The sequence below is a fragment of the Arachis hypogaea genome, chromosome 11 (assembly GCF_003086295.3).
Source record: "Arachis hypogaea cultivar Tifrunner chromosome 11, arahy.Tifrunner.gnm2.J5K5, whole genome shotgun sequence".
Lineage (NCBI taxonomy): Eukaryota > Viridiplantae > Streptophyta > Magnoliopsida > Fabales > Fabaceae > Arachis > Arachis hypogaea.
The window spans coordinates 73,531,230-73,537,184 of record NC_092046.1 but is presented as its reverse complement, the minus strand read 5'-3'; positions in this window follow the sequence as shown (position 1 = coordinate 73,537,184).

Genomic DNA, 5,955 nt, shown 5'->3' with positions numbered 1-5,955 from the left:
AACATGCTTTCAAAGATGGCCATGTCAAACCAACCCTCAACCCCCAACAACAACACCAACCAACCCTCAAGCTCTTCTAACCTTCCATCCCAACCCCAACCAAACCCAAGGGGCGGTCTCAACGCCATCACTCTACGGTCGGGGACTACATTAGAGGAGATACCTCCAAGGGTCATAGAAGACATTCATGAGGAAGAAGTGGTTGTTGAAGCTCCACATGAAGAAGAGGTGATAGACAAAAGGCATGAGGAAGAAGGTGTAAGCCTCAAAGAACCCAAGAGGAAGGCTATAGTGGATGAGTCCATTCCTATTCCATTCCCATCCATGGTGAAGAAAGCAAAGAAAACGCCAGAATTTGATTTGAACATGCTTCAAGTGTTCAAAAAGGTTGAGGTAACCATACCACTTCTTGATGCTATCCAACAAATTCAAAGTATGCAAAATTTTTGAAAGACTTGTGTACACACAAGGATAGGATAGGAGAATTGGAGACATTATCCTTGGGTAGTTCAATTTCTTCCTTGATGGAACCTATTCCAAAGAAATGTGGTGACCCTGGACCTTGTTTGGTGTCTTGTTGTATTGGTGGGTGCACTTTTCATGATTGTATGTGTGACCTGGGAGCTTGTGTAAGCATCATGCCACTTTCTATCTATGTGCGATTGAATTTAGCTCCATTAAAGAAGTCGGCGGCGAGGTTTGCCTTAGCCGATAAAAGTGTGATCACGGTGATGGGAATAGCAGAAGATGTACTTGTGGTAATCAAGGATTTGGTTTTTCCTGTTGACTTTTACATCCTTGAAATGCCTCCAACAGAAAATAGAAGCTCATCCTCCATTCTACATGGTAGACCCTTCCTCAAGACCTCTAAATTCAAGTTAGATGCCTTCACCGGCACATATTCTTTTGAGGTTGGAGACAAGACTATCAAGTTCAATTTAGAAGAAGCCATGAAACATCCTCCCGAAGAACATTCCGTGCTCCGATGTGATGTAATTGATGAAGTGGTGGCGGAAGTGCAAGAAGAAGACCACAACAAGTTGTGCTACCCTATTGTTGAGGAGACGGATGACCAAGAGGATGAACATGAGAAAGTTATTAAGAATGAACTCCATGAGCTTGATAAAAAGGAACCTCAGCTTGAGACAAAGAGTGAACTGAAGCCCCTTCCATCTCATTTGAAGTATGCTTTCTTAGAGGATAACCAAAAGTTTTTGGTCATTATTGCTAGTGAGCTTTCAAGTGAAGAAGAAGGAAAGCTCCTAGATGTTCTAAGAAAGTACAAGAAGGCAATTGGATGGAGCCTACCTGATATTGTAGGGATTCACCCTCGCAAGTGCATGCATCGAATATTTCTCCAAGAGGGAGCTAGGCCGGTTTGGCAACCACAAAGAAGGCTCAACCCAACTATCCTTGATGTGGTAAAGAAAGAGGTCACTAGATTACCTGATGCGGGTATCATTTACCCAATTTCTGACAGCGAGCGGGTGAGCCCGGTCCAGGTTGTTCCCAAGAAATCGGGCATTACTGCGGTTAAAAAGGATGATGGTAAAGTGGTCACCAAGAGAGTACAAAATGCGTTGCGAGTGTGCATCGATTATAGAAGATTGAACGCCGCTACAAGAAAGGACCACTACCCCTTGCCCTTTATCGATCAGATGTTGGACCGTTTGGCGGGTAAATCCCATTATTGTTTTCTTGATGGATTCACTGGTTACTTCCAGATTCACATTGCTCCTGAAGATCAGGAAAAGACCACATTTACTTGTCCGTTTGGCACCTTTGCCTATAAAAGGATGCCATTTGGACTATGCAATGCACCTGCTACTTTTTAGCAGTGTATGACGAGTGTCTTTTCTGATATAATGGAGAATTTTCTGGAAGTCTTTATGGATGACTTTAGTGTTTATGGAACTTCATTTGATTGTTGCTTAGAGAACTTAGCCAAGGTCTTAGCTAGATGTGTTGACACTAACCTTGTCTTGAATTTTGAAAAGTGTCACTTTATGGTAAGACAAGGTATCGTGTTAGGACATATAGTATCTCATGAAGGCATTTCTGTAGACCCGGCCAAGGTCGATGTTATCACCACTTTACTTCACCCCTCATCTGTGAGGGAGGTCCGCTCGTTTTTAGGATATGCAGGATTCTATAGGCGCTTTATAATAACCAATAATAAGGAACACAGTTGCAACTCCCCGGCAACGGCGCCATTTTGATGAACTGAAGATTTATGGTTTAGAATTCACAATAAATTCTCGTTGCAAGTATAGTTTCTAAACCAAGCAATCATCCTTTCATACAAAAGTTTGGTTGTCACAAGTAACAGAACTGAATAAAATTGATAACCGAAGTATTGAAACCTCGGGTCGTCTTCTCAAGGAGTTGCAAGGCAGTATGATTTATTATTAGTTATGGAAAATTATATATTTTTGGGTTTTTTAATTAAGGAACAGGTAATTTAAATGACAAGAAGAATAAATTAATAATAATAAAATCTCTTGGCAAGGTATAAGAAATTGAAGTCCTATCCTAATTATCCTTATCAGGTGTAAAGAGAATTGGATTCAGCTCCCACTTTTAATTAACCCTTGCTAAACAAAGGAAAGTCAAGTAGACAAATTAATTTGATACTCAGGTCCTAGTCAACTCCTATGGAGAGACTAGAGTTATTGGAGTACAAATTAACCAGCAAAGAAATCCAATTCCAATCAATAGCTGAGTTTGATAACTCAAGTGTTATAAATTACTCAACCAAAGCCAAAAGGGGAAAATAAATCTAAATTGAATTGAAAGCATCATAAATAAAACAATCATTAATCTGAAATACCTCAAATTGAATTTAAACATAAATTCAAGTCCTGACATGGAAAAGTTCATAAGCCAATTGGGCAACATTAATAAGTGAAAGCATTGGAATAATTAAAAATAGAAGAGAAACATTAATTAAAGAAAAATATTGAACCTGTGATTAAAGAGAAATAATCTTAAACTCGAGAGAAATCCTAATCCTAATCCTAAGGGAGAGGAGAAAACCTCTCTCTCTAAAAACTACATCTAAAAACCTAAAATTATTGATTATTCAGTTGTTCTACGTCTCTCCTTTGATTCCTCCATTCTCTGATTTATATTCTGTGTTTCTGGTTTGGATTTGGGCCGAAAAAAGGGTCCAGAAATCGCTGGGGGCATTTTCTGCAGATTCCTGTACGTGGCGTTTGTGACGCGTCCGCGTGGGTCACGCGTTCGCGTCATTTGGGAGTTTTCCTTGTCACGCGTACGCGTCGGTCACGCGTACGCGTCATTTGCATTCTGCTCAAGGCACGCGTCCGCATCGTCCACGCGTTCGCGTCGTCCACACGTTTGCGTCGCTGCATTTTCGTGCTAGGCACGTGTTCGCATCGTCCATGCATTCGCGTCGCTGCCTTTTCTTCAAAACTCCATTTTTGTGCTTTCTTTCCATTTTTGTATGTTTCCTTTTTGTCCTTTGAGCTATTCTTGCCCTATGAGATCTGAAAATACTTAACACACAAATCACGGCATCGAATGGTAATAAAAGGGTAATTAAAATTAATATTTGTAAAGCATAGGAAACATGTTTTTCACATATATCATAAAATAAGGAAGGGAAAGTTAAACCATGCAATTTACATGAATAAGTGGGTGAAGAATTGATAGAAACACTCAATTTGAGCATAAAATACATCATAAAATATAGGTTTATCAACCTCCCCACACTTAAACACTAGCATGTCCTCATGCTAAATCCAAGAGAAAGAGTAAAGTTAGAATGGTGGAATCTCATGCAATGCAATCTATTCTAAATGCAAACTACCTACATGAATCACGCAATTTCAATTATCACCCACATATATATAGAGCTTACATGTGGTTAATTTGTTTCACATTTTCAAGGAATCATATATGCATAGCCAAACCTAGATCATGTTAAAGCATTTTCACAATTGAGTTGGGTAAAGATATTTCATAAACTTGCAAGACAATTAACAATTTAAACAGAGATATATGGTGATAAGCTATTGAACCCTCACTGGATTTGTGTTTACTCTCTATTCACTCAGTGTTTGGGGTTAATCACTCTATTCTTTTCTATTCTTGCTTTCTAAAACTTTGTTCTTCATCTAACCAATCAACAAATATTGAATACAGACATACAAAAATCATGAGGTCTTTTAAAGGTTGTAATGGGGCCAAGACAAGGGTAATGGTATACATATAAGGCTAAGTGAGCTATAAGTTGAATCCTTGCTTAGTCTAAGATCTCACCTAACATATGCATATTCTACATAATTTATATCTTCCTTGGGGTTCCTATTTTTTTGCTCTTTCTTAATACATACTCATGTACCAATTTCAATTTTGATTCTTATCTCGTGCGCATTGATTTCTTTACTAAACTTATCATTGGGGTAATTTTGTCCCCTTATTTACTTATTTAACTAAAAGGATTTTTTTTTAAATACAAACAGAATATATATTAATGCACATGGTATTTTAATTTTAAATTTGTTTTACATGAGCATGCTCCCAAAATCCTTATTATCTTATTGAGTTAATCCTTTCCTATCAACCCATGTTCCCATGTTTTCCCATACTTAGTTGATACATAATCTCTATCTTAAGCTAACCAAGGATTCAACTTGGGGTTTTTAATTTGTTTTTCCTGCTTAAGGCTAGTAATGTGGTTATAGAACAAGAGGGGATTAAAAGATCAAAGGGGCTAACAAGGGTGATGTAAAAGGTAAGCTTATTTGGGATAAGTGAGGAAAAATTTTTAAATGATGGCCTCAATCATCTCTTGGTATATATCTATATTCTATATTGGACATATAGATTAAAACAAAGTAAAGATCACCAGAATAAAAAAGAAGGGCAAACACACAAGAACGAAATAATTATGGTTAAATAATGTAACCATATAAATAGGCTCAAAAACTCACAAGTTGTGTGTTCTTTGGCTCAAAAACCATATATCAATCATGTATGACATGCAAGTAGAAATCAAGGGTTCCCATTATTCTCAATGTGAATCTTAGGGTGGCTCTTAAAATCTTAGTGTTATTCCTTGAAGAAATGTTGTTTAAATTAACCAATCATTTATTGCTATATATACAGTGTGTGGATTGTTGTGATTCCGTTATACTAAAGTCTTTAGTTTACACTTTTTATTTTCAAGTATGCTAAAAGGGTAAACTTAACTAATTAATCTATATATTCTATATCACAACTTAATAATTAAAATTGCAACTAGACTAAACTAAATATCTAGGATATATATAAACTAAAGTGCAAAATGTGGAAATATAGTAAAAATATAGCAAAAGAGAAATGTGCAAGTACTAAAAGATAAAAATAAAAATACAGAAAAATAAGCAAAATAGGATAAAGAAAGTCTGAAAAGTGGTTCACCAAAATAAAGTACGCCAGAGATGGCGACCTCCCCACACTTAAATAACAACATCGTCCTTGATGCTCACTCAGGCTGGGTGTGAGAAGTGTCATCTCTGGAAGGATGGGCTGCTGCTGTCTCTGCGGTAGGCTGAGTGTCTGCAGTCTGAAGAAGTGTAGGAGGAGCTACCTGCTGAAGCGGAGGCTCTGTCTATAAAGGAATCTCTGGATCCGTGGCCTGGATCTGGTGGGGCTCCTCATGGTGTGGTGCATCCTGCTCAGGTCGTCCCTGCTCTGCCTGGGCATGTGCCTCCTCCTCAAGATCATCCGCCTCCGCATCAGAAGGCTCAGAAGCGGTGTCAAGCTCAGAGGGGATGTCACTGCCGGATCGGATCATCAACTTGAGGTGCTCATAGCGTCGCTTGTTGTGACGCTCCATATGATCCAGGCGTGCGAAGAGGCGGTGCACCAGATGATAAATGGGCTCAGGAGTAGGTGGAGGTGCAGTGGATAGGGCTGGTGCAGCAGTGGATGCAGAAGGGGCAGCTG